Source organism: Canis aureus, chromosome 23 (genome assembly GCF_053574225.1).
Source record: "Canis aureus isolate CA01 chromosome 23, VMU_Caureus_v.1.0, whole genome shotgun sequence".
NCBI lineage: Eukaryota > Metazoa > Chordata > Mammalia > Carnivora > Canidae > Canis > Canis aureus.
In genome coordinates this window covers 5,520,773-5,545,124 of record NC_135633.1, presented here as the reverse complement: position 1 = coordinate 5,545,124, position 24,352 = coordinate 5,520,773, and the positions used below count along the sequence as shown (strand labels likewise).

The window sequence follows — 24,352 nt, the reverse complement described above, 5'->3', positions numbered from 1 at the left end:
AAAGAATTATGTTGGCAAAACACCATCAACTAGGTCAAAAACGGACAGGTCTCTGTACAAAATCAGAAAAAGGTCTTTGGACCCTGGAACTATCATTGACAAAACTGACTCAGATGTAAGTATCGTTCTTTCTTATGGAAAAGAAAGGATGGATTAGAAGAAAGAACCAAGAATCCAGAGGTTGAAGAGCCATTGCAGATAGTTTCCAAACAGTAGAACTTAGTCGGAATCGAAATGCATCATTTTGGAATTACTACAGGTCAATGACTTCTGGCACCTTGTATTTTTCACTATTTTGGGTAGAATGGTCTATAATTGCTATCATCTGACTGTCCCACTATTGTATGTCAGTTGTGTGTGCGGGGGAGGTATGTGAGCGTGTGCACATAAATTATATCTTTAGTTTACACAGGTCTTTAATAGTTAATTAGTTAATTAAAATTAGTTAATTAGTTAATTAGTTAATTTAAAATTAGTTAATTTAAAATTAACTGCAACCGAGGGATGTCATCCACACATAAACCTTATCTATAGTATGAAATCCTGGACCTCAAGCCTTGAGTCTGATATTATAAAGAGATGAAATATCCTGGGGAAGGGTTGATTTCATTTTGCTGGTAAAGAGGAGTATAAATTGTTTTGACCAGAGGACAAATTGTGCTATATTTTCTGAAAGTAGTCATGGTGATATATTTGGTTTCACACAGTCTCCTTTCTACTACCCATAAACATGTAGGACCTACTTTTTGTCCTCTTAAAGCTGGATGGAACATTGTGACTGCCCCAATGAATAAAATGCAGTAAAACTGACATTGCTTGATTTTCACGGCTTCATCATAAAAGACAAAATGGTTTTGTCTTGACATTCTTTCCTTGGGACAGATGTCTTGGGAGTCTGAGACATCATGAAGGAAATCCATATCTCTTGAGGTTGACATGCTAGAGAGGACATGTGTAGACATCACATGGAGATCGAAATAGAGTTCCTTCAGCTCCAAGTTTTTTAAGCTTTTCCTTCCAAGGTGCCAGATATGCAATTAACTGAACCTTCAAATGACTCCAGACACAGCCTGTCTTGTCTGGAATAGTATGTGGGTCAGAGATCGCAAAAACAAAAACAAAACAAAAAAAAGTGACAAAAAAAAAAAAAAAAACTTGTCTGGCTAAGTGATAGTAAGTGATAATAAAATATTATTGTTTAAGCCACTAAGCTTTGTAATGGCTGCTATTCAACAATAAATAACTAGGACAGAGTTAAAGCATAAATTCCTCTCTGGTTTAAAAATGGAATGAAAGTACTGATCATCCACCTATTTTTGTTAAGTCAAATATGTAAGATAAAAATTCGTATGTTAGCATTTAAAAACATCAAGATAAAATTTACATGTAAACAGCATATACTATTAGGGTAAAATCACAAAACCAAGAAAATCATTAACACAAAGTCAAAGACAGTGGTTACCTCTTGGGGAGGTGGAAACAATCAGAGTGAGGCTTACAGAGGAAGTTAAAAGTAGGATGGTGTTCAATTCATGAAGCTTGATGAAGGGCAAAGGCTTTTTAAGCACTTTTAAAAAGTTTTACATACATTTTTCAGCATGCACACCATCCTACAATCAAGATATAAAAACACTAAAAGAGAAATCTCCAACAAAATAAAAATCTCAGTAAATAATGATAATAATAATAACTGTGTATACCACCTGGATTTCTTCATCACAGTAGGTTGGATGTTGGTAAAGGAGATGAATTCTCATATATCAAGATAGGTGGTCAACAAGGAATATTTAAATGCCCCAAATTAATCATTTCAGACACAACATTGTTATCATAGATTTACCAAATGAAATAGTTAAGAACTGCAAAAAGGTGGCTGTTTTAGGAAATAAGAATGGGGGGAGAAGGAAAATAGAAATGGGATGGGGTAGTAAGATGTGGGGCATAATTTTCATAAGCTTTTCTTCATATTTGAATATTTAATGTCCATTAAATATTGCCTAAAATACTATAAAGGAAAGAGGCTCCTGTGTGGCACAATTGGTTAAGTGTCTTGGTTTGGGATCAGGCGGTGATCTCAGGGTTGTGAGATCAAGCCCTGCATTGGTGGGCGGCGGGATCCTGTGCTCTACCTGAGTTTCTCTCTGTTCCTCCCTCTGTGCTCTCTTCCTAAAATAAATAAATCTTAAAAGAAATATTAACTTTAACATAGGACTTGTCTACTATCCACAAATGGATCAAACGTTCAAACAATGTACATTATATGATAAAATTAACTATTCAAGAGTTTGGGGCACCTGGGTGGCTCAGATGGTTAAGTGTCCAACTCTTGTGTCCAATCTGTGTAAATATATCACATATCAATTGTCCTGTAGTTAAAAGTTTCCTTTCAGTTTTGTTTAATTTTAGAAGTTGAAATTCCAAAAGATTGAAATTCTAAAAGCTGTGAAAGATTTATTGTCTGATATCTTAGCTAGGCTGACCAAATAACTTTGATCTTTGTTCTTACGACTTTTTTGAATACCTTTTCCTTTCAGATACATTCTGCCCATATATTCTAAATGCCTGTCAAAAACAGTAATGTAATTCTAAATTACAGTGTGTTTTGATGGTTCTAAAACATCATTTTCTTGGGGTAACTATCGTGGGGGTTAATGACTAGCTTATTTTTCCCCCAACCTTTCTTTTGATAAACCAATGTCTCATTTTGAAACTTTGGGCTCATTTAAAAAGTGAGAGCAACTTTAGTGCACGATGAAAATTCCTGGACTAGAGCATATCATGTATGAGAGATTGGCTTAAAATCTGTCTGGAAAATATGAAAATTTTTTTCCCATGTTGACTGAAATTATTGTGTGGTTTCCCTCCATTGTATTATATTAATTGGTGTTCAGATATCAAACATCTTTGTATTCCGGAGATAAACCTCACTTGGTCATGGTGAGAGAGATGCGATATTGCAGGCTTTCAGATGAAGGCAGAAGGTCATGAGCCATGGAATGTAGGCATCTTTTAGAAGATGGTAAAGGCAAGTAGATAGATCCTTCCTTTGAGCCTACAAAACAGGAACTCAGCCCTGCTGGCATATGGATTTTATCCAGTGAGAATCATGTCAGACTTCTGATTTATAGAACTGTAAGATAATAAATCTGTGTTATGTTAAGCCACTAAGTTTGTGGTAATTTGTTACAGGAGCAATAAAAAAAAAAAAAAAAAAAAAAACCTAAGATAGTACTCCTAGCTGAAATACTTCCCAGGCAATGACAATGATATAAAATTATAATACCCCTAGGTAAGGGGAAATTCAAAGATAGAACATGTAATGCCTGTGTGCAGCTTTTGTTCATGGCATTTCAGGCAACTTCTCATTGAGAAATTGATTATGGTCTTTAAGCATAATAATCACCTTGAAAAGTACGACAATGAACACGATGCTGCATATACCTTTTTTACTTTCTATGTGTATTCACTCGACATTAAATCAGTATTCGGAGCCTAAATTCAAGCTTATCCTCAGCAATGTATAGAGCACTGCAATGTAGGCATTTTGAACATGAGTTAGTATGACCCTGACTTAAGCATTTATCTTACTTTTTAATAGCCTATTACAATATTATTAAAAATTATTAGGAAAGTAGGGTGTCCGATTTAAGAGATACATATTGTAGGGTACTTTTCCAGCTAGTGTATTATTACAAGATGGATTTTAGAGGATACTGAGTAAATCATAATTGTATGCTCACATTTAAAAATGTTACGGAGCTCTTACTGTTTGTGAGACCTTGAAGGAACAAGGGTGAATAAGATAAAGCCCTAGTCATTAAATAAATCACAGTATCTTCTAGCAGGTATGAGAAATATAGTCCAAATGCGATGTATTATGACAGTGTGTATAAAGCACATATACATACATAGGATGGGAATAATAAGGGGGCAGTAAATACAGGCAGGAAGATGAAAAATGATAGGAATTGAAGTGGGTAAAGTAATCAAGTTATGAGAAAGTTATGAATGGCCTCACAACCTGTACCACTTGAACTTTACCCTATAAGCCGTGTTTTCCAGATGTTAGTAATTCATATACTATTTTCAGGCTGTATATTATTTTCACCTATCAACTAAGCAGAAAGCCCTTATTCTATGTTCTCTCTGCAGGACATACATAAATGGATATCTCATTTGTCTCATTCTAAGAAATAAATCATAGTCTCATATATCACATACATCTACATCACACACGTCACACACACGTATATACATAAAGTGGGATTCATATTCAGCGAATTTTTTACATGCCTTTATGTGTATAAATCATAGCAGTGACATTATTATTCCTCTGGTTCTGTTTTGCCACTTTTTCCAGATTGTCACATTTAAAAAATATTTTTGTATATAGTATCCATAATATCCCTAATAATCTTTTATAAAGCTGAAACAAAATATATAGACTGGAGCCCCAGTTCTTGTTCTTCCCACAGATTACACTGTTTCCCAAACCATCTGGTGAAATAGTGAGGAGGATGGAGAGGCTGAGGGTGGGTAACTGAAACCCTGGAACGGAGTTTTCTGCACAGGATGAGACACAAAGGCTGCCTTGAGATTACCGCTGGACGAAAGAGATGGAGTGGCATAGACACAGAAAGCTAATAACCTACCCAAATGGATGAGGAAGACAAACAAGGCGCCTGTGTGTAAGGCATAGAGTGGAACATCCATGGTCGGGAGATACATTCCTTATAGTGAATGAGGGTTTCACTGCACATAAATTCCCTTGCTTCAGCCCCTGAGGATGTTTGTAAAATTGCTTCAGTGGAATTGAATACAAAACGAGCTTACCCAATATTTGGGATCATGGAAATAATTTACCATTGACCAGGTCAAAGGGGCAATTGACCTGGAAATACTAGAGGATCATGGGTGAAACCTTAGTTAGGGTGGGAAGGCTGGAAACCAGCACCAAATGAGGAACAGTGTCTGTGACAAAGTGGGGTAAGGAGCTCTCAGGAGATTAAGGGCTGACTGCAGCACCAGACAGTCAATAAAGTGGCACAAGTGGCACAGGCTGACCTTCACCAATTAATAGAGATAATTATATCTGGGCAATGAGACATTAAGAATAGAAAAATAGATTAAAGCATGGTGTAAACATAGATCTTATGGTAGAAAGCTCAGTAACTGGTTAAAAGTATGGATATGATCTGGATTCAAATTCCATTTTTCCACATACACGCTGTGGGATCATCCATTGTACATTGTTTAACCTCTTGAATCTCAAAATCTCATGTATTAAGCTGTAAAACCATCATATTAATAACATAGATCGAAAATAGAGCTGTGCAGATTAAATGGTTAATATGCTTAAAGCAATCCGCAGTATGTTTGAGAAATGGAAAACACTGGATAAATGTTAGGGATGACAAGTGATGGTTATGATTAGAAACAATGGTCCCAGGATCCTGGGTGGCTCAGTCCATTGAGCACGAGACTCTTGATTTCAGCTCAGGTCATGATCTCAGGGTGGTGAGATCAAGTCCCAGGTTGGGCTCCATGCTCAGCACAGAGTCTGCAGGAGATTCTCTCCCTCTCCTCCCCACTTGCACCCCCCGCCCTGTTGTGCTCTCTCTCTCTCTCTCTCTCTCTGAAATAAATTTTTAAAAATCTTAAAAAAAAATAGAAACAATGATCATAATGGCAGGGGATGTGGTTAAATGACATGGAGGGGAAAGCATGAAATCTCAGAATAATAATCCTATCTAATACACAATGAGTGTCTTCTAGCTCTCAGGTATCACTCTAAGTTCTTCATGTTTATTAGTTCATTTAATCCATACAGTGCCTCTGCAGTAATTGCTATTGTCTTTTCTATTTTACCAGTGATGGAAATAAGGGACAGGACAGTTGGAGTAGTTGAAATTAGAGAGTGAGTAATAGAGGTGGATTTCATATGCGAGCGGCCTGTTTACAGTCTTCATACAGCTGTCCGTGATGGTGAGCTGCTATGAGAAATCATGTTGAGTAGGAACTTAAAGAAAAAATTCTAATAATTATTACTAAAGAAACTTGAATATGATATAACTGAAGAAACAAGGATTAGAAATTATTTCTAAAGAGAAGAGTCACCCTAGAAATCTGAGCAAAGTTTTCAAAATCCAAACTTAAACGAAAAAAAAAAAGATCCTACAAGTTTGAACAGATTATCCATGATAAATTTCTCAACAGTACCCAAAGAATCCAGCTAACCACACTATATTGATTACATAATTTATTGCAATGAAACGCAGAAAATGGGGATCCTGGAGTGGCTCAGTGTTTAGCGCCTGCCTTTGGCCCAACGCGTGATCCTGAAGACAAGGGATCGAGTCCTGCATCAGGCTCCCTTGCATGGAGCCTGCTTCTGCCTCTCTCTCTCTCTCTCTCTCTTTCTCATGAATAAGTAAATAAAATCTTAAAAAAAAAAAAGAAAGAAACACAGAAAATGACTTTAGGGTAAAATTAAAATTAAATGGAAATTTATTATTTAAAAAATATTGCATAGAGGAAGCAAAATGAAGAAAGCTTAACTGTATCAAAAATTCCGTATTTGTGTATATGGAATTTTTATACATCATTCTCAGGATATTCTGAGGAATATCAGAAAACACAACAGAAATATCACAATTACAGCAGAGAGAAATTTTTAGCATCAGACTCTTCATAAAAGAAAAAAAAAAATGAACGGGGTCTCCAGAGAACATTCATTCTCACTTTCTGTGCAGTGAATTTCAAACTTGAAAAACTTGTAAAAATTATGAGAAAAGGTCTTAAATCAAAGGTATATAGAAAGAAATCTTAAATCATTGTATTTCTCCACGTATCATTGTTCTGAAAGTAATATTATTTTACAGATCCTAGATTTACATTAGTTTTTAGAAATAAAACTGTATTTAAATAAAATTCTATGTGATTCTTCAGTGCATAAAATAGCTATAAGCAGAGCTTTCTGTTAAAGTAGTAGTATGAACCCCAGATCTTGCCCTTTTACACTATTTTCTCATCTAGTAGGGCACAGAGAGAAAACCCGTAAATGTTTTTTTTCGAAACAATACAGCTCCAATTAAAATAAATACAATGAATGTACATGTCCTAACATGGAAAATTGTCTTCAGCATATCAAATGAAAATGCATTTTGAAGCACAATATATAGTATATTAGCTTTTAAGAAATAAAAATAGCAGATGGAAGAGTGTATGTATACGTGTGAGGGTGTCTAGAAAATTGCCTGATAGAACGTTTATTATAATGTTAACAGTGGTTACCTCGGGGAAGTAAGCTGCAGAATTTAAACAGCACACTTTCATATTATTTCAACTGTTTGTAGTGGAAAATTTATTACTTTATAATAAATACAGAGTTTTAAAAGAAAACACTGTTCCATGCTGTCTCAGTGACGACTTAAAAATAGAGATTTACTCATACTCTCGTTCAGTATAAGTCAAGTTCAAATAACTCAGCAGCAAGCTCTTGAGGTCTAAGTGAGGAATGGTGCATAAATCCCAGGCATACTTTTCACCTGTCAAAATATCCTGACTTTTTTAACAGTTAGTGCTGAGAATCGAGGTTCAGCTCTCTTTGACCCCAAAGATGAGACTTTTTAAAGAAGATGACAATTCTTGAGATCATTATCACTTTGCTTATGGGGAGAAAGTATCCTCAAGAATTACATGAATTAATAGAACATATTTAAGGATAGGAACATTTTAAAAACTGTGTTTTAAGTGATGATTTCACTTTATAATTACCAGCTATTAGAACTCAGGGAGATAAATACAGGATCTGGCCAAAAAAAAAAAAAAAAAAAATCCCCTTTATATCTGGGTGTTTGTGTAAGGGAAGGTAGAGGTAGCACAGCTTAAAATTAAGAGAGCTTTGATATAAATCTGTCAAAGTGAAACAAATAGGCTGATACTCATTCACAAATTCAACTATTTATTTCTAATTATTTACTGACTAGATGTGAAACACTATGCTAGTTGTCAAGTTTATCAACAGTACAAATCCAAATCTAAAAACAACCTGCTTTTTACTTCTGTCTTTGGTATCCAACCTTGTGCCTGACGTTTAGTGTCTGGTACAAGAGTTTGTTGTTGACATCGCTGTCGTTGCTGTTGTTGTTGCTATACTTAATGAAATTCAACTAAATCTATTTGAATCAAAAGCATACATTGTGACCACTGGTCTCCAGTATCTCAAAACATAAAGAATCCAAAATATATTTAAAGCAAAGATGAAAATTCCCGAATAAGCAAGTTTGGCCACCACATCTCAGGAAATCTGACTTTGATACTGATGACGCCCTTCACTGGTTAACGTTCTTCTAATGGACATTACCCGCAGTAATGGTCACACCTTTAATGAGGCTTCTGCTTCTTTGTTTCCCAGCATCTAAACTTAGGTAATATTTGAATCCTAGTAACTGAACTCACAGATTTCCTATGTATTCAAGACTAATTCAAATTCTGGTTGTGAGGCTGTATCCACTGTAATTCCACTTGGAAAAACTCATATCCGTGATAGATTTGGGATTTGGAGGGTGAAGGAAGAAGTTGGTCACTTTTCCATCAACACAAGAAGAAGAAAGAATGAAGAAGGCAAATGATAAGTTACGTAGTCTCCTACTTAGCTTAAGGGACTGGTTTCAAGATATATTGGAGAGGAAGGTCGTGGCCGGCAGCTAACCAATCTGAACTAATGGAAAGGTTTTTGAGACTCACTACAAGGTACCCTGTCAATTCAGCATGGCTTTACTCTGCAGTGACATTTCTCCATGACACTGTAGTCATTGGCATGGCTGATGGATGGACCAGAGTGGGGAAATGTGAGCTGACTTATTCTTGGCCTGTTTCTGACTTCAAAGATCTCCCTGGCAAAACCAAGGAAGAGTAAGGCTTTGGGTAGGATGGGACGGCTGAGGCCCAGCCTGAGTAGCTGAGAGCCAAATGTTAATGTGCTCTGATCTTAGCAGCAGGTTAAAGATGCAGATTATGAACATTTTATATTTACCTATATACTCCTGCTTTCCCTGCAGACTAGCTACTCCCTGGGTCCTAGCTCATCTATCACAGAGTATCCAGCTCCTGTTCATGTCTTTTGCACATTTATTTTGGGCAAAAATATTCCTTAGGGAAAATAAAATTTAGAGAGGTTATTGGAAAAAAAGATAAGTCACTTTTACCATTTAGTAGGTTTGGGTTATTTTTTTTAATAACTTGGGCTTTGCAATAAAAGGAAAATATAAAGTGTCCCTGGGGTCCAGAAAGACACAAGTGTTTAGACTATTTCTAATAAACATCATTCTGCAGAATTCTGAGGGTATAATAGATTTCAGGTGGATAAGATCCAATTATTACAAGGGAAAGGGTCATAATGAACTTATAAGTAGTCTTCCAGTCTGTTTATTTAGAAATTCCTCTTTCTTTTTACAGAAAAAAAATATGATTTGTCAATGAAAACTATATGGGAAAATATGTACTTAAAGAAATAGTAATAAATCTTATCCTGGGAATAAAAACAGAGATTACCTCGGGAGGCCTGGGTGGCTCAGTGGTTGAGCGTCTGCCTTCAGCTCAGGGCATGATCCCAGGGTCCTGGGATCGAGTCCCACATTGGGCTCCCTGCAAGAAGCTTGCTTCTCCCTCTGCCTGTGTCTCTGCCTTTCTCTGTGTCTCTCATGAGTAAATAAATAAAAACTAAAAAAAAAAAAAAAAACCAACAGAGATTACCTCAACAATTTTGTGAATTTGCTACATTTGGAATGCTCAAATCTGCTATTATGCAACTTCTCTGGATGATTCATTCATGTATTTAAAAAGGAAAAAAAAAAAAACATTTGGGTGGCTATATTTTTGTCATGCACCATGGTAGGAAGAACAAAACAGATACTCTCTCTACATGTGGATTTTATAAATCAAAAAGAGAGCTAAATGTTAAAAAATATAGCCACACTTGAATTATAAAATTAGAATTGTGTTTGAAAAAGGTAAGATGCAGGGGTACCTGGGTGGCTCAGTGGTTGAACATCTCCTTCAGCTCAGGTCATGACCTCTGGGTCCTGGGATACAGCCCCACATCTGGGTCTCCTTAGGGAGCTTGCTTCTCCCTCTGCCTCTGTCTCTGCTTCCCTCTCTGTCTCTCATGAATAAATTTAAATAAATAAATAAATAAATAAATAAATAAATAAATAAATAAGAAAAAGGTAGGATGCTTAGATCATATTACGGTAGGGAAATGTGATTCCTTCAGAGAGACAGAGGAAAGGTAATGGAAAGAATGAGTAATTCCTGAGCTGACATATAAAGGCATTGATTATTAATATATGAAGAGGAGGAAAAAAATCACGCAGGGAAGACAATCTGAATACACAAATCCCTTGTGGGTAAAAGGAGTAAAACACCTGTGGATGCCATCAGGACAGTTGACAAGAAGAAAACTAGAGCAGATCAATTGCGACATTGATTCTAGAATCATTCTCCCGCCACTGATTGCAGCTTTGGTAGCTGGTGTTGTAAAGAAGCTATTTCGCAGAATATCAATTTAGCGCTTTGAGCTTCCTGGGCACACACTGTGAATCTTGACAGCTTTAGTAATCTTTTTGTCAAGTGTCTTAATTCCACTCATAGCAAAATCTGCTTTATATTACATACAGCAAAATAACCCAAGGAAGGAAGATGTGAACGGTGTGCTGCCACATAAGAACTTTCTAAGAATCATATAAGCCATAGAGCTTCACCAGATTTCAAGAATTTGAGGCCATCTTCCTATATTTTTACTAGAACAATGATTAGCTCTCTTACTCACGCAAGCAGTATGTGAAAGAGGACAATCAGCACAGGTGCATCGCCAGCACTGCTGAGAGTCCACGACGCTCACCTCCATCCACAGTAAAAGGGGAAGCTTCCACTGGTGGTTATTGTCAATGTCACCAGATACGTTGTCTTGGTGAACATCTTTAGGACGTTGAAGCCCATATTGTCACCAGGCCAAGCTTTGCTCAGAGCTTCGTGTTCTGTATTTCCAGATCTAACATCAGCCTGAACTTTATAAGGCCCAAGGTGACTGGGCTCATCGGTCCCCTGGGAGGAGGGGCTTCATCTGTTCATTCACTGTGGTGTCCTTAGCTCGTAGGACAAGGTCTGCACACAGGGGTCCTTAAACGACATTTGTGGGATGAATGACTAGCTTGCTTTGAATACTTTGGTTATGTAAGTGACATGGGAATCTGACATATGGGAGAACTGACATCTTTAGTGTAAATCTGTCTTTTAAATATTTTTAGATAAAAATGAATATAAATAGATGGCTTGATAGTGTGATCCTACACTCTACTTTGAAGACTATAAGTTTAGTCTAAAAGGAAGACTAACTAAGGCTCCTCTCTATCCACTTACTGATTTCACTTATAAGATGAATTCAGCAGCAAGAAATAGGAATCTAAAAAAATATTCAACACTGTATGATCAGAGAGGCATGGAATAGAGATAGGCCCCAATAAAATAAAAATCAGTATTAATGTAGATTTGCATTTTAAACCTTCTCTCTGTACAAATAATCATGTTTCATTGCAACTATTAACACGGCATTGCAAAAAACTATCTCATATGATTATTGTAATCATATCTATAATTATATATGGTTCATAGAATTGTGACAGCTATGAAATAGACTATCAATTGTAATATGCCTTTTACTTGCTATACGTTTTTGGACAATCAACTCAATTAATTTTCATGAATAGTCCAAAAATTGAATTCAGCAAGTAATAGCTCAATGTGTGATGAGTGACTTAATGGATATCTTAAAACTATAATTTAAGCAAAATAGAACTCTGAAAATGAAGTCACTGACATGCAATGTATTAAAGTAAATAGGTGATTACTGTAGTGAGTATAAAACAATAACAGAAGAGAGAAGAAATTAGATCACCAAGGTAGGGAGGTTTAGTTTCAATATTTCTGTCCCACCTATCCCAAATTTCAAATATTATTTCATATATTATCCTTTCAAGTTCCCCACCTACCCTGGGTTCTAGTGCTGTCCTTAAATCCACCCTATATCACACAGCAATGAAGTATTTAATGTATTTTTCTTTATTAATGTACAAGAATTTTAGCAACTTCCTGAATTGCCCATTTTGTGAGCTTGAATTTTTTTAGGAGACAATGTCTAATCAAAATGAATATACCTCAGTAGAATTTCAATTCTGTGCTGTTTTTTTTTATTTTTTTTAATTTTTATTTATTTATGATAGTCACAGAGAGAGAGAGAGAGAGAGAGAGAGAGAGAGAATGTGCCAAGTTTTTGGAAAAGGACACGAAACTAAGAGATTTGAGCATCCACTACATACGAATGACAATCTACAAGGTAATTCACATCTAAATTTTTTTTTAATCTTGTATCAATTCTGTGAGGCAGATGTTATTACCCTGTTTAGAGGTGAGGGTATTGAGACTTTAGTAACTTAGCTTACCTGCATAAGGTAATGATCATGGACTATTTGATCTCAAAGATCATGCTCTTTCCCCTATATGAAATACTTTACTTACAGCTTATTTTTGAAGTGTGCATAACAAAAATGAGTGACTAATACTTCTGGAAATTATGTCCGCTATAAACAGATAATGAAGGCAGGCTAGCACTTTAGATAATTATTATTATTTTTCTTTATGATTAAGAATCATTTATGCTCACTGTAAAAAATGGGAAGTAAGATTTAGTCGATATAATCTGGTTCCTTCTCAATGTTTATTATGTCTGAAGATGGAAAAGCCCGTCAGAGACCAGAAGCCTAGAAGTCATTCTGCTTTCTCCTCCTTCTCCTCACCATTGTCCAATACAGGCTCTGGAGCAAAGATCTTTAAAGTGTGTCTGGAAATGGCCAATTACTTCCCTTCTCTGCTCTCACACCTGCCAGGATGACTGAAACTGATTGGTCTGTCTCATCCAATCATGCTTTTCTAGTTCATTCTCCTCTCAGCAGCCAGACTCATATTTATTAAAACAAAAAAGTTAAATTACATCACTGTGTTTTTGTTCACAGGAAATATTAGGTACTTGGTAGGAAAATACTTCATTGATATTTTTATTTGAATTTCATCTTTTTTTTTAATATTTTATTTATTGATTCATAGACACAGAGAGAAAGAGGCAGAGACACAGGCAGAGAGAGAGGGAGAAGCAGGCTCCATGCAGGGAGCCCGATGTGGGACTCGATCCCAGGTCCCCAGGATCACACCCCAGGCTGCAGGCGGCGCCAAATTGCTGCGCCACCGGGGCTGCCCTGAATTTCATCTTTAAACAGGCATGAGGGGATCCCTGGGTGGCTCAGCGGTTTAGCACCTGCCTTCTCCCCAGGGCGTGATCCTGAGGTCCTGGGATCGAGTCCCACGTCTGGCTTCCTGAATGGAGCCTGCTTCTCCCTCTGCCTCTCTCTCTCTCTCTCTGTGTGTCTCTCATGAATAAATAAAATCTTAAAAATAAACATAGGGGTGAAATGGAAATTATATCTTATTTTTACTATTATATGGTTATGTCCTGTACACATTTAAGTATTTTGATTGTTCTGTATTTTTTTGTCAATTGTTTAATTTCTTTTAGACAGACCTGTGTGTTTGGTACTTACTTTCCACAGTTCTGTTTGTCTTTTAACTCCATTTATGACTTTTTGACATGCAGAGATTCTTAACATTTATGTGGACAAACTATTTCCTTGTGGGGAGAGTGTGTTTGTGTGTGTGAGTGATGGACTTAACACTTTAAAAAATCTTTTCCCATTACAGACTCAGTTGCATAATTTATAATTTTTCTACATTCAATGGCTCTAATTTTCCTTTACATTTCAGTTTTCTTTATAAATATTACACTTAAAGTGTTAATGCAATTTACAGGTATTTTAATCACCTGCTGCAAAATTTTAATGATTTTCACAATAAAACTAAATTATTGTAGAGGTAAACAGATCGTAGGGAATTTTCATGTTTATTTTATGAGGTATCTTAAAGGATGACAGTAAAATGATACTTTTAAGGCTTTGGCAGATAAATGGTTTTGAAGTGGATGTACTGTTACTATTTTACTTAGGATGTGTGCTTCCAAACTCTTAATAGTAGGATTCTTATTTTGTGGTTTCTTTGTCAGATTTAACCCCAGTGTTCATGTCTCTCAATACATTCACATCATTTTTCATAATTGCCTAGGCTAAAACTTAACTGAAATTTTAGGAAACACAGTTTTCTTTATCCTTCATATAGACAACTAATTGCCTTACAATGATGGAACAGGAAGGTACAGCCTTTGAGAATTCAAAGAACAGAAATAGGAGAATTAGTTTTGTACTAATTCTATTTCTATGCTTTGTTTGATAGGCTTTAAATTTTATTTATCACAGCAATTAACAATACAGGTATAAAGTTGATAAAAATGTGAACAATTTTAAAGCACAGGTTGTGATAGAAAAGGAAAGTCCTATATTCAGTAAAATGTGAAGAAATCAAAAGTAGATTTACTGAATGATGCTCTTTCATGCTATGTACAGAAAACTATTACAAAAATCCAACTTATTAACAAAATTCCTGTAGGAAAAATATTATTCCTCTAGAAAAAAATCTCCACTTATCATTCAGTGGACATTTGGGCTTTTTCCATAATTTGGCTATTGTTGATAATTCTGCTATAAACATCAGGGGGCATGGATCCCTTCAAATCAGCATTTTTGTATCCTTTGAGTAAATACTAGTGCAATTGTTGGATATCTGGTGGTCTTATTTTTAACTTTTTTGAGGAACCTCTGTATTGTCTTCCAGAGTGGCTGCATCAGTGCATTCTCACCAACAGTGTAAGAGGATTGCTCTTTCTCTACATCCTTGCTAACACCTGTGGTCTCCTGTTTAGTTAATTTTAGCCATTCTGACAGGTGTGAGGTGATATGTCCTTGTAGTTTTGATTTGTATTTCCTGGATTATGAGTAATGTTGACATATCCAGGCTGACCATAGCCTCTTCAATAGGATTTATAAATGGAATAATTTGTATATTTTAAAACCATTTCTTCTAAGGATGCCCGGGTGGCTCAGCGGTTGAGCATCTGCCTTTGGCTCAAGGTGTGATTCCGGAGTCCTGGGATTGAGTCCCAAATCAGGCCTTCCTGCATTGAGCCTGCTTCTCCCTCTGCCTGCGTCTCTGCCTCTCTCATTCTCTCTCTCTCTCTCTCTCTCTCTCTCTTTCTGTCTCATGAATAAATAAAATATTTAAAAAAATAATTTCTTCTAACTTTGAACTATCTTGAAATCAGAGATGATTTCTTATACGTCTTTGTTCTCTTGTTTGTGACTAACACGGTTATGGCTTTCAGAAGGTACAAAGTTAAGTTAGATTCCTCGCAGTAGAAAACGTTAATGCCAATGGCCAAATATTGAATACTTTTAGTTTTTTACATGATGACTTTCTACTGTTAGATTAGAAACTATAATTCATGTCAAACCTTCAAAATAAGTCTTCTCACAACTTTTAAAAGAATTTATCCAAATCCAGGTAACAAATACAGAATTTTTAAAAGAGGGAGATTTATGGTTATATAAAAATGCCATAGGAATTGTTTTATGTTTATGTATTATATATAGGTGTATACACACACACACCCACACACACACACACACACACACACATATATATATATATATATATATATATATATACTATACATATATGGTAAACTCTTAAATGATACAGAAAGTAAAAAAATAAAATAAAATGTTTTGAGAGAGGGGAGAGGGAGAGAGAGAATTCAGGCAGGATAAAAGCAGGTTCCACGCCCTGCACAGAGCTCAGCAAGGGGTTCAAACCTGCGACTTTGAGATGATGACCCAAGCCAAAATCAAAAGTTGGACACTTAGACTGAGCCACCCAGGCATTCGCAGAAAATAAATGTCTTAATTAAAGAATTATGACATTTATCATACCATATATGGATCAAAGTTTTAAAGTTAAAAAATCTATAAAATAGACAAGCATTTGTGGAAGATAATTTTAAAAATATGATATTATAATACAGAGATTAATCCCATGTTGGGTCACTTGGCACATGGATGAGCTTGGGCTTTGGAGCTAGAAAGACATCGGTTCAAAGTCTACTTCCATTACTCTGTAGCAGTTTGTCTATAAACAGGGATATGGATCCTGATCTGGATGTGCAGATGGGTAAAGGAGATACCGTATGCAAAGTGTCAGGCACATGGCAACAGTAGAATAAAAGTTAACTGCTGTCCTCAAATTTGATAATTCAGGAGACATCATAATAGCGTGAAATCATCTTTAAAAAAAAAACAACTAGGAAAACACGGAGGGGGAGATAAAAAATAAGAAGACAGTTTTTAGTTCTCAAATACTGGTTAACCTTGTTTTTCACATTTGGCAAAACAAACTAGAGTAAAGCCTAATGTGAAATTCATTAAATTGTGCGTTATTTTCTATCTACTCTCTCCAAAGATTAGAGCTGCCCTGTATTACACTTTCCTGAGGGCTGTGATCCTAAATGGGAACGAGTTACATCAAAACAAAGTAAGATCGCATCAACAGAAATGACTGGAATCACTTTATTTCTTTTGATAGTAAGTTTTGTATGTTCTTGGCACACACAGCTACTCTTAGGACAATAGGATTTAGAGCTAAAGGAGGCACTTTTACCATTTATTTAAACATTCAAAAACCGTACGATGCTTTATTTTCCTATTCATTCAGGTAGATAATGTGTCCCATGTGCCACTGAAATCATTTTATGAGTTTGAACAAGTCACTAAGTAGCCTTGATTTCCAGAATTGTCTGGATTCTACTATTCAGGGTAGGATCTTGGTTAAAGACTTATTAAGTACAGAACCTAAGGCAAGACACTGAACTACTTTGTGTTTCAGTTTGCTAGTCTTTAAAAGAATGATAGTTATAGTACTGAGCTCAGAAAATTGCTGTAAAGCTTAACTGCAGCATTATAATACTAAGAACAAAAGTTGGCCCAGAATGAGTGATCAATAGTTGTTAGATGTTGTCTCTTCCCTTGAAAAACCAAATCTTTAGAACAACTCACCTCTAATTTTAACATAAATTTTCTTAGATTCTAATTCTACTTTGCCTTTTCCCCCCCTAAAATGTTCTATAATGCCTGTGTTTTAAACTCCAAGTTAGTTGTTATGTTTGTTTAAATGTTTTACTTCAATTTGAATTTCCCATTCCATATTTCTGTATGAAACTTGATCTTCTAATATAAGCATCATTAATTCTACCTCTTAATGATGCTAATAACATATGTAACCACAACGTCCGTTATCACAATACATACAGTTAATCCTTTTTGTTTCAAATGCCCTGATAATATGGTGAGTTCTGTTTGAATTTAAGAATTACATTCTTTCACCTTATTCTCCCTTTGAGTCAGAATTGCTTTATGTTTTTTTTTTTTAACATAAAAGAACAAAAAAAGAGAAGTATTTGTCATCCTTAAAGGATATTTTTTGATTCTCATCTTCCCAATGGTGAGAATTTATACCAATGGTTAGAAGAGAAAGAGAAAGAAAATGGAAGGGGAGGATTATGTCTTCTCCAATGATTCATTCATCATTGCTGAATTGTCAAGACTCTCCGCCCAAGGGGATACACGCAGCTTTGAATAGATTTGGGTGGCCTGAAGACAGATGAGCATTTCTGAAGTCATTGAGTTTTATCTTGTTTTTATTATTATTTGTTTGTTTTTCACCACCATTCTGCTGGGTAAAATTATGTCACATGAATTGCCTTAAATTCAGCCATTGAAGCTACCATCCTCTCCTCCCTATTTGTTACAGCCTCTACTGAGCCACGGTTTTTCTCTGTCCTCCAGGTTCACTGCAGGATTTTACATTAGCACCATTTCTCTGGCCAAGTCCTCATTTAATGCTTACCATTTTTAGCTACTTCCCTTTGCTGCCATTATTTTATCCATGTAGACAGAAATTCAAGTATGTATGTACAGAATTTTGTTTTTAGAAATCTTTCACTATGCAATATTATACATATGTATAATAGATGGATACATATCCATCTCCACGTACAAATAAAATTTCCACTATGCTTCAAAACTGGAGATGCGATCATTGCAAAGTTAAACAATGAGAATGAGATAAAGACTCCAACAAGATGAAGATTTCTCCCAAAGGCCTTTTCAGAAAATATTGATGTCTAAGAATTCAGTCTTTATGCTTACTGTTTTCCAATGCTTGGGCTGAAGCTAATGAGATTCACATGAGAGGTTGAATGTGTTTGTTTCTTTTACATATGCCATGCCAAATATCCATTTTAATTCTGACATTTAGCAATTCTGATATGAAGCAATCTTGGGTTGCAGAAAAAGGAAACACATAAAACATTACATTACATACCAAACTATATAGATGATAACTACAATGTATATTGCATTGAAACTCTAGTTTCTAATCTCACCTTAGAATTAACAATCAAAATCCATTTAGTTCCACCTACTTAAAATCTGATTATTTGAAACAATTTTCATCAAGTTACTGAAACATATATAAAATAATTTGAATTTGAATTTATTATATAATTGAGTTTATGGAATTTATTAACCTAGGATTTTACTGTGTCTTGGCTTATCTCTTTCATTTTTGTATTTCGATTTGTGGTTATTTGTTTTACTTATTTTTAAAGTTTTCTTTTCAAAGTTTTATTTTGTTTTGCTAGTTGCATGTGTGTAGGGAGATATGGGTTATTTGTGATTTAGAATTGCATGACAATAATCACAATTATATTTCAGAGACAGTGAGACAGGTCTTATGATCATGGGGTCCCTGTTGAATGGTGTGGGAATGAATCAAAGCTGCTCCAAATCTGAAGTGTTACATATCTTTATTTTTTTTAAACAACTTTATGTTTTTCCTTCCTGTAGATGGCATGCTAATATTCTAGGTTTTTATCATCTATCAATTTTGGGTGTGGGTAAAGAACTCAAACTCTAAAATATTGGGTTAAGGGGTGCCGGGGGTGGCTTAGTTAAGCAGCTAACTCTTGATTTTGGCTCAGGTCATGATCTCAGAGTCCTGGAATCCAGCCCCACTGTGATCCAGCACACATGCACACACACCCACACACACAATGTGTGTCTTTTTCTCTCTGGAATAAATAAATATTTTTAGAAATACATGAAATAAATAAAAAATAATAAAATGTGTTGAATGTCACAGTCACTGAGATATCACAAAAAAAATAAATGAGGACCTTAAAAAGCAAAAATGCTGATACAGAGATCAAGATGGAAATGTGATTCTTCATGAACACCTTCTGGGAATGAGGATGTTGGTAAGAGGTGGAAATCTCAAAGGAAAACTGGTTTACAATTTTTAGGTGGTTTTTATTAAGAATCTTTGAGAAATTTTGTCTGAACCAATGTGTGTTCATTGCCATACTCCCATAATGTTTAGACCAGTAACATAAATTAATAAGTTCTATAAGGTTCAATGAACCATATTTTCTTTTAAATTACCTCACTCTTCTAAAGGATCACAGGTATGGAAATTGTCAATCCTGAAATTCAAAATCCACAAACTTATCAGAATTAGTTCAATATTTCTGTCATTTCCCATAGAAATTTTATATACTTATTTTCCCTGATTCAAACCCATTCCTAGGAGCTTCTTAAGATCTAATGTAAATTCTCAAGAAAAATTGAAAAAAACTTACGTCCTATACCCTTTCTTAATTATAATGTCTTAAAATGGAAAAATGCATTTTCCTATCCCTCTTCTAACCATTTTCTTTCAATGGTTCCCTTTATTTTACAGAAAGTAAAGTGACACGTGGTATTATCTTGTCCTGAATTCAAGTGACTCCTCTTCTGCCAGTCAATTTCTTGACTACTTCCTTATCCATGAGCTATTCATTCATACGTGCTCATATCCATAAGAAATATGAACATAGTAGCTTTTACATCTTTGAAAAAATATTTATATATGATGATTTTCATCCAAATTTACTCTCTCAACTTGGGTTATATATTATACACACAAAAAAGCAATCATAGCTGAAATTTTTAAATTATGTAAAAATAAAATCAAACAGAGGAAATATATTCAAACATTCTTCAGACTCACAGATCACTAGCAATTATTAAGATGATAAACTTAGCTTCTGGTAGAGTAAAAAAAGAACAATATTCAGATATAAATGTAACTTGCTGAAATATCCAGACACTCATAATGAAAAATTGATATGGGAGTTCCATTTGCAAAATTTCTTTTCCAATCATAGGACTTATTATATTGTTGAGAGTATTATGCTTTAAAAATAAAAATAATGATCTAAGAGGGTCATATACTTTATGTTGTTTACTATTTGAGATATCAGAAAGGCTTAGATTTTCAGGTCAAACTCAGAGAAATTACAGTTCTTACTTAGAACCAAAATTTTTAGTAATCAAAAGAACAGAGGAAATGTCAAAACATTTTAAGATCATTCTGAAACTAGTGTAACTCCTCAGGTCCTTTTTCCTGCATGCAGATACATTCTGGTTCAGATAGGACCTCACTAAGGATTCATGTAAGGCCATACTTGCCTCACCATTTCATTGATGTTATATCTTATATATCCCATTAATTCTATGGGTTTATGCAACTTCTGTAGGGAGTCAGAAACCATACATTCTTGTTTTATTTATAATAGGCAACTTAGACCAGGTGCATCCTCCTTCATGGAAGGTGCTTCCACCCTTCATGGAAGCATTCTTTAGACAAAAATTCTCTAGCTAGTAAATATTATTAGTTTAATTAATCATTAACATGTTTAAAAGGGACCAGGTCTTTTCTTCTTTGTTTTCTTGGTAAAGAGAAATACTAGATTTCAGGACTGATAATATTCATTTTTTTCCTACTATTTACTTCCCAAAATACAAATACCTACAGATGGAAAAGCTGGTAAAACAAAGTCACTGGCAAAATTAGAAGAGCCTTTATTGAGTGTTAACACATTTATTAAATTGAAATTATTTTTAAAAAAACTAAAAAAATGTAAACATCAATGGTATTTTACACATAGCAAACTAGTAAAATAAATCTAATTTTTACACCTTACATGTTAGATAATTCTTAGGCTTTCCTTTCCATAATTTCAACATGATACTTTGACATATATTATGCTTGATTTTAGAAACCATTAAAACTAAGAGGTATTTTTCCTAAAGGTGTAGTCACTAGATACTCATTAAAAAAAAAAAAAAAAAAAAGCAATGTAAATAGATTCAAAGTTCTAACTATTATAAAAATGTATGCAAAGAAATAAATTTAAGTACGGCAATGGTTTTCCAATAAAGTATATCTCAATTATGATGTAAAAGCATAATTATGTTTGGTTTCACTTTTTCTCCATCTATTGTTATAAAGTGATGTGTCTAAAGTGTACTAGAATTTCTTTCCCTGTTAGCATGCCCCACACTATTTTATTTGTAACACACACTAAAGGAATAAAATGTGTGCAAAAGCAAAGAAAAGAAATGATAGCTTCATAACTGAAATGTTATCAATATTAGTCCTTGTGTCTTGCAGGAAATTCTAGAATGAACTGCTAGGAAAAAACATAAACATTGAACTATATTTGATCAGAAACACTCTTTTATACTAAAGGTAACCACGTTGCTGCCAAATCTGATACTTACGTAGTGACTTAGACTCAATATTAAATGGAAAAATAATGGTTTTATTGTTCACTATTCTTCGAGGCAACACAGTATCTTGATTTCTGAAGAAAAGTAATCCTAGGAAAAGTGCTGAACAGCTTTCAAACTGGTCAAAAACAAGTATTTATTTTGCACTAAACAGTTTGCTAAGTGCTCAATAAATTCTTGTTTATTAAATTATTTCAATTACATTTATATGGGAGAGAGGTACCACTAATACTGTTTTTCATATATATCAAGAATCATATCTAATTTTAAGATCTCTAAAATCAAAGTTAATCTTACTAGTAATGATATCTTAAAAGTAATGCTATCTTAGAATTGACATCGGCCAGGGGTCAGCTATGATATGGTTGCTGATGCCTAAGCATTAATAACATCAAGAGTAGCAATATCAAAATTTGTAGATTGGGTGTCAAAAGCTTGAAGGCAAATCCAAGAGACAATACTTAATCATTATTTTAACCTTGAGGGACCAAACAGTTGTGGAAAGGGGAGATGGTGAATCAAACATGTTTATAAACATTGTTAAACTTGAAGCAAAAATTAGGCCAGATTTAGTTAATTTCGGTCAGTTTAAGAGCTCTGTGCCATTTTGTTTTTAAATATTTTATGAATTACCTTGAGCTGTTGTATCACCAGTGCAATTTGTGGTACAAAAGATGGTATTGTATGTACAAACAAGGAAATTAATAATTTTGAGTTGAAAATTGAGTTCGAATCATTAAACTCTGAATGTGAAAATATTTAGAAAAGTCTTAATCAATATTTTGCTTATATTTTCCTTTTATATACACACCAGTGTTATCGTAGTAGAACCTCTACCTAATGAAGATTAAAATAATTATTTCAATCAGTATAAAATAAAAATTACTAAAAATAAAGTTGAGTTGGCAGATTTTTTTTTTCTTACAGTTTTATCAGAGAATGGAGTACCTTAGGATCAAAGGTGTTTCAGAATAGATAAAATATTATATTCCCATCCTATGGTTGGGAATGCTAATGTTCAGGAAGGCTAAGGCACTTGGCAATTCTGAGATCTGAGCACAAGTAGAGAATAGTTAATATACACAAACTGTAAAAACCTAATTCCTTATCTATATCGTAATTAAGCCAATTTAGCATGAAGATTTTGCTGCCACAGCAGACAAGTTACTTAAGACACTCGAGGTTTGCTCTTGGGGAAGGGTTTTCTGATCCAGCAGAAGATAGAAAAAGAATAGACAAAAACCCTGGACTAGAAGTGCTTGCTCTGCCTTTTGGCCTTTGACATTAATCTCAACCTATGTTTTGTGTAAAGTGCATGAAACTACTTCTATGTCACTTTCTGCCCTATGTTTTCTTGTTCATTCTTCCCTGTCAGATCAAAAATGTGTATTAGAAAGCCTGGTGTTACGTGAACAATCTATGGCATTAGACTGGATTTAATTTTAAAATATAAAATCTCATATTTAAGAAAGTTTTAAAATCCAATTATTTTCTGAATATGCTATTCCTTTTCACTGGGCCTTCACATTTTCTAGTCCACTTGCCAAGATCCCCTTACCTCTAATCCTCTCTCTTTGGTTCAAGCCTCAGCTCAAAAACAAAAACAAGACAAAACAAAACAAAACAAAAAAACAAAACTAAAATCTCTTCTTTCTAGAAGCCTTCCTGACCATGCCCCTGATCACTCTAGTATGGTTATGTCCTCCTCTGCGTGTCTAGAGAATACTAATGTAATGGCCCTATAAGTTCTATTTAAGCATATGCTCTGCACCTATGCTAACCTATGTGCCCAGAATATTGTAGGCCTTCTGTAAGTCATCAGAGAATGTTAAGTGAGAAGGGAAATATTAAAAGATAATTTGATCTTATAAACTAACTTTGCATTATTTTCTGTAGTTGATCAAATCACCTAATATAAAACGTAATTTGAATTTAGGAAAAATAAAACCTGGATAAAGCACTAGGGAAGAGATTTTCTCTTATCCTTCCTAACACAGAAATAGAGGCATTTAGCAAGGAGATGAGGACATGGGTTTATCCACTGAAGCACTTTCTGGCCAAAAGGTTTTTCATTTCTTTAAAAATATTAAGCCAGGACCGCAATTCAGTCACCTTGGTTAACTTATCTTAGCAGAGGTGCCTGAAGGTGTCCGATCCACTTGAGATTCTTACTGTAGCTTGATTAAAAATATATTACAGAGCTGAAAGTGATAAAAATATTTCATTTTCTTCATTCGCTATATAATAAATGTTTACTGGAGAGATTGAGGTATTTCCTTGAGGAGAAAAGTGATGGAAGTAATCATTTGGTTTACTATAGTCCTTCCAATGGATTTCTGGTATTTGGCTTTATAGTTTATGTTGTTCTTTGTGAACAGCACGTAAGCAATAGTGAGATGTTCCACAGGATCTTGCAGATATAAAAGAAAGAAAATAGAGTTGACCTCTGAGATTTAAACTAATCAAATCTACGAACAATGGGATGAGATAGAAAGTTCGCCAAACCCACTGGAACTACTATCCGGTTTATTAAATTGAAAGAAACAGTCTCAGAGAAAGGAAGTGACCAACATAGAAAATTAAGTTTAGTCTATTCCCCATCCCTGAATTTTCTCTAATCCCCTACTCAC

The 24,352-nt window shown here is 34.7% G+C and overlaps 1 long non-coding RNA gene across 1 annotated transcript in view; it reads right to left on the bottom strand.

Moving 5' to 3' along the window:
- The window catches only part of LOC144295238 (uncharacterized), a 111,506-nt gene that overhangs the window by 73,414 nt on the left and 13,740 nt on the right, over positions 1 to 24,352 (bottom strand). The gene's annotated exons all lie outside the window — the stretch shown is intronic.